The sequence below is a fragment of the Etheostoma spectabile genome, unplaced genomic scaffold, assembly GCF_008692095.1.
Source record: "Etheostoma spectabile isolate EspeVRDwgs_2016 unplaced genomic scaffold, UIUC_Espe_1.0 scaffold00001175, whole genome shotgun sequence".
NCBI classification, from domain to species: domain Eukaryota; kingdom Metazoa; phylum Chordata; class Actinopteri; order Perciformes; family Percidae; genus Etheostoma; species Etheostoma spectabile.
In genome coordinates, this window is record NW_022602699.1 from 27,572 (window position 1) to 39,483 (window position 11,912).

An 11,912-nucleotide genomic window follows, 5' to 3' on the forward strand; every position below is an offset into this window, starting at 1 on the left:
ACATATGTACATATATATATTTTTATGCAGGGGCCAGTGATGGAGTACTCGGTCCGACTTGGGTCGCTATTCTCAGGAATCGTGATGCGAGTCCAACTCCTATTTGGGGACTTGGACTTGGACTGGGACTTGAACACGGGGGACTTGAGACTTGTCTCGGACTCAACAGCTGGTGACACTGGTCTGAACACATACTACATGTGTGTGCTTGCATGCGTGTGTGCGTAATAAATATGGTATATATTGGTGTATACATTTTCAAAAAAACACTCCTGCACAATGTCTAGCTTATATGCAAATAATAGGCAACAGGAAGACGCTTCTTATTATCAAATCTCTGTGTTTTTTGCAAGTTAAGACAGTGTGAAGGAGTTTTTCTTCGCAGCCTTTGATCTGCTATCCCCCCTCCTACGCACCTGTCTCATTTGTAGCTAAGTGTTTTTCTGTACTGATACAACAATCCTTTCCCACAGAGATGTACTGTATGTCATGGGCTACAGAAGCGGAGTGGGGCGTTTACAGACATGGTATTATTACTGCATTATTACGGGATGGATTCAAATGTAGCAGATGTGTTAGCTTATTCAGTGTGTAAACTCTACTCAAGCATTGTGTAACAAAAAATTGGTTAAGACATCGCCATTGCTGAAGAAATGTGGTCTGTTAGAGGACACGGAGTGGAACCTCTCTGTCTCCACGCCCTCAGCTGGAGCTCCTCCTGGAGGCCTGCACAGGGCACGCCAGTCGATGTCTGGATCAAGTCTTAGTTCTATCACTCACTGACTACAATACAGCTGCTGTATATCTCAAATGCTTTGGTGTTGTATTGATTCTCACCAAAAACCCAATAGTGATGTTGTATTTGAGTTACTCTTACAGTAATTGGCCCACTTATTGCATAACCAAATCTTCCATATGAATCTTCTGTAGTCTATATGGACATAAGATAGATAAGATAAGAGAGAGATAAGATTAGTCCCCAATGGGGAAATAACTGCACTACACTCTGTGTACACACTTTTTGTTAGTACTCACACACACAGGCCTGAAATACACACACATGCTATATACTATACATGCATCTCTCATGGAGAGATTTCAGAGTGAGTGGGCTGCCAGCTGAACCAGCGCCCTGAGCGGTCGGGGGGGTACGGTGCCTTGCTCAAGGGCACCTGGCAGTGCCCAGGAGGTGGACTGGCATCTCTCCAGCCACGCTCCCAACTTTTTGGGTCCATACGGGGATTTGAACCAGTGACCCTCTGGTTCCCAACCCAACTCCCTATGGACTGAGCTACTGCCACCCCCCAAGGACTTAAGGAGAACAGTAACTGTGGAGACTGAACAAAGTTATATTGTATGAAAGATGAACAAGTATTATTGTTTCAAAGTTATCACGTGAACATTTTGAAACCTTGAGAAATGAAGAAGACTGAGACGAGGAGAGCCGGACCCTCCTGGGTCTGGCCAGCAGGGTAAGATAAGATTCATTTGCAGCTGTGACTGTGTGAATGAGCTATTGTTTCATTATTAAAACTTCAATGAACTGTGGTAACCTTAAACTTGCCTAATACACCCAGTTTCTCTTTAACCAATAGTATAGCAGATCATATAATGTACTTACCCACTTTTATGTAAAACAATGACGTTTAAGCCCGCATTTATGTTAAACAACTATATCCTACATTCATTATGGAAATCAACTTTCTGTATACACCCACTTAATAAAACGGCCGCGCAGGGAATAACAATTTTTGGAAGACTGCTGAATGTTTTTCAGCTTTATTCCTCTTTGGCAAAGAAAACCAAGTCTTGTGTTCGTGAGTAATTTTTTCCACTCAAGTCCTCGAACCTATCAGTAACACTGATTCTTCTTACATGAACAAAGAACAGCTTTAATAACACAAAACAGTCCCAAGATTATTGTAAGTCATATATTAGTTTTCGTGCTATTGCCAACACTAGTTGTAATAATTAAAAAAAAACATTTTTTTCCCCTTTAAAAGAATGAGCTTACAGAAACAGTGTTGTTTTGTAGTTTCAGGTTAAAGACCACATTGGAAAATGAATATAAGCCTGCTGTATTCTTATTTTCATCTAACAAGTAGAGTTTTCATGTGTTTCCTTTTGGGTAAAAACCTATTTTTTTTCTTTTCACTGTTTTCAGCGGTGATCCAGACTGAAAGTCTGTGGAATTTAGCACTTTCTTTTCTTTGCTTGCCGAGGAGATGTGCTTACAGCTCGAGGTTTATTCCGAATTTGCCTAAAATCTCCGAAAAATCCCGTGGCCGTAGAATCCATGTTTCCCGCCAGAATAAAATCTAACCAAATTAACAGAGGCAAACCGACTTTAACACATTAAAAATAAAATGACTTTATTAACCAAGTACGACACAAGTTGTAAACCCAAGCTAAAACATTGTGTTAGCTTAGCATCGTTTCTTTTACAAGCACACAGCTTAGAGACCATGAGACACTTCTAGCGTCTGAACTCTTACCACTGAATTTTTTATTTAATAAGAACACCTTCAGATTGCTACAATGAGGAAATGCACAATGCTTTACTAAATGTGATGCCCATTAAAAACAGATTTTCCAGTCCACATGCATACTTGATAATACAGAATCATACACGGTTAAAGGGTAATTTCATTTTTTTTTTTTTTTTTTTACCTGGACCCCATTTTCCCATGCACTGGTGCCTAAGTGGCCTATAGGATTATAGTTGTTCACCATCAGTTTGTGACCACAAAAAGTGCTGTAATTTCCAATGCCGAGCTCAGATTATTATTCAGATTATTCAAAGTGTCTGACAACATTATGGAAAGGATTCCCACAGAGATAGACCTTTTTTTAATGCATAAAATCCTTTTTGTTTAACAGGAAACAGCTCCAAAATCGCCAAACCCACCAGACTCCATGGAAATAAACAGTACTTTAGCCATCATATGTACATGTATTTCAACCAAACCAGATTTTACTCTTTAGAAGAAGGTCTACCTCTGTAGGGATCCTTTCCATAATGTTGTCACACACTTAGAATAACAATCTGAGACTCTCAGTGGCAAAAACAGCACTTTTAGTGGACAGAATTGAAGGTGCGTAATCGCCCATTAACGTTACATTGGAGCTTATTTCACTGACAGACGATTGCAGCTGTCTTGCTAAATACTGGAATAATTTTCAAAACCTATTGTTTGCATAGACACAAAAACACCGGAAGATAGGGTGCAGGTTAAAAAAACAAAACCAAGTTACCCTTTAACAGTGGATGGGCACCTTACACCATCATGGCAGCTTAAATACTTAGCTCTTAGATACTTAGGAGCGGGTGGCTCCAAAGGGCCGTGTCGCACTCCTTCTGTTAAGTACAGTATGTGGTAAAACTGCGAGTTGTACAGTACAAAAACAACGTCATTTGGATGTGCAACCAATCTTGTATGTCCTGCACTGTACATGTCTCTGTGGCTTTGCCACCTAATCACTTTACAGTAACGCCTGCTCTGAGGGATAATATAGGACTGCTGCAGAATTTGTTTCTTTGTTTTCTAACACTCTTAAATCAAGCAAGAATCGATTATTTCCCTGTTTCTCAGTGTCTTTGCAGTCGTCCCTGCTGATAATCTCCAACAGTCCCGACTTCTTCATCGTTCCGGTGCTTCCCAGCGTTCGTTGGATGCTGTTCCCAGCGTGTCTCTATGTGGTGTCGGGCTGTTTGCTGCAGCTAGTCCCTGCTGCCTCCAGAGGGAGCCCTTCCTCCAGAGTGCTGCCGTCTGCCACGATGCTGACCGGGTCAAAGACCTCCTTAGGTGGACGGGAGTTTCGCATGTCTAGGTACATGGACGAGTTGGGAGGGGCCAGCAGGTACTGTGGGGTGGGGAAGAAAACTGTTTCAGGTTTGTGTTAAATTAACTAATGAAATAACTGTCTAAAGAGTCCAAAAGAAGGAAAAACACTTGAAGACACATAGTGGAAGTCAGTACATTTTGTGGACCACAAGGAGATTTGTTGCTTGCCACGTGCACGAGGACATGACAGGGTGTGAGGGGGAATGAGTCATTAGAAACAACCTGGTGCACACACACCCATAAAGACAAACATGAAGATACACACCTCTTTAAAGTGCTGAGGCAGTGCATCCTTTGGGCATAGAAAGTGGGATATGCGTTTCCGATACACAACTGCGACCACCACCACAGCCACTGCCATTGCCATGACGACAAACGTCACCACCGCTGCCACCCAGGGAGCCTCTTCTTCTGCAAAACATCGAGACCAAGGACAGAAGTTATCCGTATGTTTTATTTTTATTTTAATAGCCTGTTGCCACGCCCTGGAGCATTAGAAATAGCATCAGTCACTGCAAAATTTAACTAGTGTTTCACATTAGCACTTATTGACAGAGATAGTGTGATAGTTTACGGTATATATAAGTGTGGGGTCACTTAGAAATATCCAATGCACTCCATTATAGACGGAACACCAGCTGAGATCAGTTGCATTGTCTTTTTAACCAGGCCAGCAGTTTTCAGATTACATTATGTGCTTACATAATTGCAAGAGTTCTCCAGTGTTTTCTCAGTTAGTTTTTTAAAAATGACATCAGATTAGTAAACAGAATGTGCCTTTGGAACATTGGATGAATGGTTGCTGATAATGGGCAATGTAGATATTGCATTAAAGATCAGCCCCCCCCACTCAGATCAGCTGGTATTCTGTCTATAATGGAGTGGAATGGAAATTTGTCAGTGACCTCTTAAACTTTTGACTGGTAGCGTGTGTGTGTGTGTGTGTATGTGTGTGTGTGTGTGTGTATATTTTCTCTATATTTATTGGTATTTTAGAAAGCAAACATATTGCATACAAATTCTAAATCATATCACTAAAGTCATTTACACACATTACAGACACAAACACAATAGGTAATAGATAATGAGTAGATAATCAGATTAGATAAGGATCAAAGCTGCAGTAGCTCAGTCTGTAGGGAGTTGGGAACAGGAGGGTTGTCGGTTCAAGTCCCAGTCCGGACCAAAGTACGGAGTGTGGATCAGTAGCTGGAGATGTGCCACTTCACCTCCTGGGCACTGCCAGGTGCCCTTGAGCAAGGCAAGAGTGTAAATTGTAAATTGTAATTTCCCCACTGGGAATAAAATAATAAAAGTATAAATTAAATGACATACTTAATGACATCACACCTCAGGTAGTTATTTAGGGGCTGCATAACAGCTTTGTAGGGTTATGCATCGTGTTACGAGAGAGAGAGAGGGTCCTGTAAGAGGACAGCCCTCTCCCGGTACTCCAAATACTACTACATTTAACCGCGTGTCCCAGTATATCTGACAAAGTTTTAAATATCAAGTCCCAATAACTGAAAAACTTTGGGCACAACCAAACTAGACAGGAAATATCCCACACCGGTCAAATAGATATTATATTTTTTTATATATAAGTTTATTTCATCCCGTATAGGCTTGTTGCATGGGTGGAAACTGATCTGTGTCTCCTTCAAAAGCCACCCAAAGATTGCTTTTAAAAGGAGACGTGAATTTTAAATTCAATTCAATTTTTTTTCTTTTTTTTTGAATCAAGATCAGTTTCCCCCCCATGCGATGAGCCCTTCACAGGATGAAATAAACAAAGTGCACCCAGAATATCCAACAAGCACCTGTACCTAAAGAAAGGCCCAGCATGGCTTCCACGTCTTTTATTCTGCATGGGATCACTTTAGTTTTAGTTTGACTTGAAGGTTTAGTTTTTCACTGCTTAACTTCCTTTACCAACCCTGCGTTTCTGTAATAATATGTGATTTAGGTGACACACACACGCACACACGTGGGTCCATAATGACGACTCGGTTGGAGATAAACGGTTGTATAAATGATATTCTTTTCTTTATTCTCTACCGCACTATTTTCCTTAAATACGGATATTCATACTTTTATACTTCTTCACAACTGTATGTATCTAGATATTTATATTTTTAAGTTTTTTTTTTTTTAGACGTTATACAGTATATTTATCACTCTACATGCTCTGCACACCCATATAAGCATTTTTTTATTTTAATTCATTTAACTAATAACTCAACTTTTCCACTGTGTTTTTAATTGTTTCTGTATTTTTTGAAGCTGTGAACTTTGCACGTAATTTTGTATTACAGTGTACTGTGGTATAACAATAAGTTAGTCTTTAATCTTGAATCTATTGGTGAAGATATATCCCAATTTGGGTTCATTACATATCTCGGCTTTGAGTGTAAAACCCAATGGAACACACACACAAGGACAAAAAAGATTTTTCCTTGCAATGAGCAACCTTGGTATTTACATATGTATTTATATATACTGTATATGTAAAGGTGGAACATGCAATGTGGTTGCTGCATTTAATTTTTGAAGGACTTATTGTGTATTTTTGTACAGTATATGCAAACAGAAATGATGTGACCACCTGCTGCGCTTTTACAACTTAATAAAGGAAAAAAGGTGCTCACCGATGGTGGTGCTCTCACAAACAGCTGCGCTGGGCACGCTGTGGTTGGGGTTCCTCCGGTGTTGATCTGGACTTGGACACAGTACTTGGTCCAGGGGGCCAGGTCGTTAAGAACTACCCGGTTTTGCAGCGTGTTGCTGATGCTTTGGGCCTGCAGGAAGGAGAGAGAAGGGGTCAGGTGTGCAGAAGTCTCGCATAACCAGACCCTCCACAGCGCTGCGGAGAAGGGTCTGGCAGGGTCTAGTCCGCACAGCGTTCCGGGATGAGAGGAAAACCTGCTCTGGTTTATTGGCATTTCTTTAAACCAATCACAATCATCTTGGGCAGCGCTAAGAAAACAACCCAACCTGCTAAATAGTCTCAGGAAGGACTTGTTTTGGTGGAACGTGTGTACGTTCAGAAGTAAAGAGCTCAGATTAGACAGATAGTCTAGCTAGCTGTGTGGATTTACCCTGCAGAGATCCGAGGACCAGGTAACCATAGTCCTCAGATTGGACAGATAGTCTAGCTGTCTGGATCTACCCTGCAGAGATCCGAGGACCAGGTAACCATAGTCCTCAGATTGGACAGATAGTCTAGCTAGCTGTCTGGATTTACCCTGCAGAGATCTGAAGACCAGGTAACCATAGTCCTCAGATTGGACAGATAGTCTAGCTAGCAGTCTGGATTTACCCTGCAGAGACTTGAGGACCAGGTAACCATAGTCCTCAGATTGGACAGATAGTCTAGCTAGCTGTCTGGATTTACCCTGCAGAGATCTGAGGACCAGGTAACCAGAGTCTTCAGAAATCCGCCGGAGGTTAGAACGCCAACACAAAAAAAGAGGAAGGTGACAGACATCGGCCAAAAGGACATCCAAATTTCTGATTCCACCTTCTTAAATTCTACTTTCTTCTCTCCTCTGTGATAGTAACCTGAATATCTTTGAGTTGGAGACAAAACAGGAAATTTGAGGACGTCGTCTTGGGCTTTGGGAAACACTGATAGAATTTTTTTTTTTTGACATCTTATATACCAAACAACTAATCGCTTAATCGAGGAAAATAATAGACAAAGATAATGAATGAAGATGAAGATGAAGATAATCAGCAGTTGCAGTTCCTAACGGCTACCAGAACAAAGACCAGAAAAGCTCAGATTACAAAACATATCGGAATCTTGACTACGTTTTTGGCGCCCATCCGCGTAGTTAAACGACGTCGGAGATACACAAACAAAACTCGCCGTGCGGGAGGGGGCGTGTCTGATAGTGTGACATCACTTTGGCTGTGCTGACACTTACAACCCATCCCGGACGGATCAAGTATAACTAGCATTACATGTCAAATAGTTGTTTGCTGCTATTTGTCGTCCGCAGCGCGTTTGAACCAACGCAGCCCACCTTTTCCTTCTGGCCGGCCTTCCAGTAGGTGATGTTGTAAGTGGCCAGGTGGTAAACACTTCGGAATGCAGAGATCCTGAACACTGGATCCTTGATGCTGACTTCGATAGTAGCCCCGTTGGAGAAGAGAGAGACATTGGGTGCACGATGATGGCTGAGAAAGACAGCGGAAAGAGTTAATAAAGCTTAACCCTCATGTTGTCCTCATGTTATCCTATATCAATGTTCTTTTGAATTCCCCAAAATAACATGATTGATTCCACACAACGCTCTTTGGCAAGTACAAATCTCTACTTTCATTAATTTTGGGGCGTCTTATTCAATTTATAGAATTTGGAGAGGGAAAACAAAGTGATTTGAAATAGTAGGAGTAAAAGTTGACATATTACAGTCTGTGATTATCCATCAACATCCATTCCTTAATTTTAGTCTAAACAATTCCCAATTTCTGCTTTTCTAACTCAAACATTAGGTATGATTTCTAAAAATGAGGTTTATTGACCATAAATTCCCCAAAAAACTGTAAAAATAAAGTTAGTGTAACGTAGTGTTGAAAACGTCAAAAAGAAAGTGACAAACATTAAGAAAGCGGCAAAAAAAGTTGAAAAAAGGGACCAAAAACGTAAGAAAAAGTCAAAAGCATCGATAAAAAGCCTCAACAAAAGGGTTGATTTTCAATTTTGACGGGAAGGCAACAATGGTTTAAAGCTGTGGATCTCAACTTGGGGGTCCTGACCCAACAAGTTACAACAACCAAAAAAGAACAAAACATAGCGAAATTTAAAATCACGGATTTTAGACTGGGGAATGGATTTTACATCATCATCTGTACAAGTGATATAATTTGCTTAGAATAGATTTATTTAGTCCAAACGGTACTGGTATTTTCTGCGCTATTTTTCCATTGTGTGAAGACATTTTAAACTTTTAACGGGAGGTCAGAACACACCTCACCCTGGCCCTTTGGATCATTGTTGTGTTTTAATGTGAAAAGCCATGAAAAGAGAGCGCTTCTACTCACAATCTCTGTCCAAGGTAATCTGGTTGCTTTCCATCCAGGCGGAGCTATCTGTCCCCAGCTGTGTCCGCACTCTCCCTGTATACTTTCCATACTGAAATATGGAGTTCTTGAAGTTGGTCAAGTCACATTCATGGGTGGAGATGTTCACACAGCGCACTTGGTAGCTTGGGTGGAGGTGCTGTGGACAAAACACACATGTTTGTGATGACAAGTTAGCTCAGTTTTGGTCTCCACCATCTCTGAGGAAAACATACGCTGAAAATATGTTGTCTGACTGTATATTTTTAACAGAAATTGTCCATAGAACTTGATTTCAAGTTGTATTTTTATTTTGTTACATGACAAATTGTTTAATTTGTGCTCCGACAACTTTGGGAGATTGTAGAAATCCATGTTGTCATTCTTTTTTACTGTTTCAAAGCTCTTTACAGTATTTTAGTCGGTTTATTTTAAGCTTTTTCTGATGTTTTGCTGCCTTTTTTAACGGTTACCGCTTTTTCCAACATTTGGGAAGTTTCTCTCAACAAGTTTATAACTGAGCAGCTTCTATGAGAGATTTTTAAAAACACAAAGTATAGTTTTATTTTTACTGTATGGACAAAGTCCAGGTAATGAGCTGCCAGAACCTTTTCTGTTGATTTACAGATTTTATTTCTTAGAGTGGGGTGTCTTTAGCTTCTAAATGCTCCACTATGTTCAGCAGCGAGTCTCCACTGTGAGCAGTGGGTTTATCGGAGCGTTACTGAGGTCGATGAGAATGTGTTTTCTTGTTTTCTCTCTTTTTAGATGTGTTTGTCTCTCGCACCTACCTAGGAAAACATCTATCTCTTTAGCTTCTAGATGTTCCACTCAGCAGCTGCGATCTTTCTATGTCTGCCCACTGCAGGAAACAAAAGTCAACAAGAGCTGAAAGTGGTGGGCCAGAAAACAAAATCGACTACAAAGCTGTGTAGATCTGCTGAGCGTCATTGGTGAAGTCAGCCTTAGAAGTAGCTGAGGCATCTTCTACACACACACTTGGTTTCATTCATTATCTCCTCTTCTTCAATATTATATTTTGAAGAGTCATGTGATTGGCTGGACAGAGATGGCGGCTTAATGTAGCTCCTGGTCCAACTTTGTCAAACAGCTGTTTAAATGGTTACAAATTCGATATTTTACCACTTTGTGCTTGTTAAAGTTAATTAAAGTAAAATGGCAGACAAGAACAGAACCCAGGGCAGTGATACGGACCCCCGCCACACGTTTTGCTGGGATCCAGTCTCAGATTGGGGCTGATGATGGGGCAGGTGGGGCTCGACAATAAGCTAACTGCTATCCATGCACAGCTAGCGTCTCTGACTGCAAGCCTTGGCTCTACCTCCGCCAGGGATGATGAGGACTATGTGATGAACCGGGCTGCACCCCATCCTCCTGCTGCTGTAGTGGGGAGGCCCGGCGCTTCAGATTCAATCGCAGAGGGCGCCGCGGAAGAGGATCAGGACTGAAACAACTGCCTGATGAACGTTGGACCATTGGTTTGTCTTGTTCTCTTGATGTGTCCTGGTTTTATTGTCGGTTGTCTGATTTGATTACAGAGACTGTACTATGCTATGTTGACCTATTGAGGGCCTTAACTTTGGAAACACTATTGTTAATATTTAAAACAACAATGAAAGGCAGTAGCAATATCCCGTGTACTTTCATTTAGAACGCAGCTTTTTTGATAATGGGTGATCTCTCACTTTTAGTTTGTAATGTGAAGGACGGAATGCTCCTCATAAAAAGGAGCAGCCCTCTGGGCTTATGAGAAAGAGAAATGTTGACATTGCATTATTACAGGAGACACATTTGCCATACAATTGCATCCTCCTCAGCGAGCTCAAAAACCAAGGAGGGGCCACTGTTGTCAAACAGAATCTCTCACTTAAAGTGTTGTCCTCTTGGTCAGATGATAAAGGCCGGATTGTGAATTCTACAACAGAATTCGGTCGTGCTAGGAAAACAGCATTTGTGTCAGTTTATGTGCTAAATAATTTTGATGGCAATTTCTACAATACACTCATAAATCAAATGCTGGGATTACCGGACTGTTCTTTATGGTTGGTGCAGATTTCATTGCTATGTGGGACCCAAATATTGATCTGTCAGACACAAAGGCCACTAGTGACCAGGCTCAAGGCTAGAATTGCTCTGAAATCATGAGCCAGCAGCTTGGGATTTATAGATATTTGGCTCGCAGTAATCCCACCTGTAAGGACTACTCTTTTTTTTTCACACAGGTAGACATAAATCTTTTTCCACGACAGATTTTCTTTTTGCATCCCTTCAGTTATTTCAGTCAATTGATAAAGCTTACTCCCAGTGGCTTTGTCTGACCATAAAGGGGTCGTTTGCGCTGCACACTTGGCCAACTGTCTCAACATGCGGTTAGATGGCGTTTTAATACTGCTTTACTGAAGATGAATCCCATGTTACTCAGTTTATTGCAGAATTCAAATATTTGCAGAAATGAATGATGGCTCTGTAGAAGCACCCCGGATATCAAGGGACGCGTTCACAGTTTTATTTTATACTACTGTGCTATAATGCAAGCAAAGCTACGTCACTTCACATACAAAACCTGAAGTTCACCAGATTAGCTCATTGTTGCAAAATACTTAACTGATCAAACAGCTTTACAACGTCATTAGTCAAGAAAGTGAACATTATGAATTCCTCATCATAGAACGAGACAGGGCTATTATTTCCAGGGTGCGAGACCTAGTCATGTCCTTGCCATGAGATTAAGGTCCAGCGCACTATTTTTGCAGATATTCCCGCTATTAAATCTACAGATGGTAATATTAGAACTGACATTTGAAATAAAACAACTAAAATCCTTTCAAACATTTTATTTCAATCTGTATAAATCTGTGGTCACTTTGGATAAAACCCCCTGTGATTGGTGGTATAGCAGCAGCTTTAATTGTCAGTAGAGGAATCAGCTGACTTACAATTTAATTACTATAGAAGAACTAAGTTGGCAATACGGAATGT

The 11,912-nt window shown here is 40.9% G+C and overlaps 1 pseudogene; it reads right to left on the reverse strand.

The window, feature by feature from the left end:
* Positions 1 to 2,593: 2,593 nt before the first annotated feature.
* LOC116674848 (interleukin-10 receptor subunit beta-like) lies at positions 2,594 to 9,072 on the reverse strand (annotated as a pseudogene).
* Between the last annotated feature and the right edge of the window lie 2,840 nt (positions 9,073 to 11,912).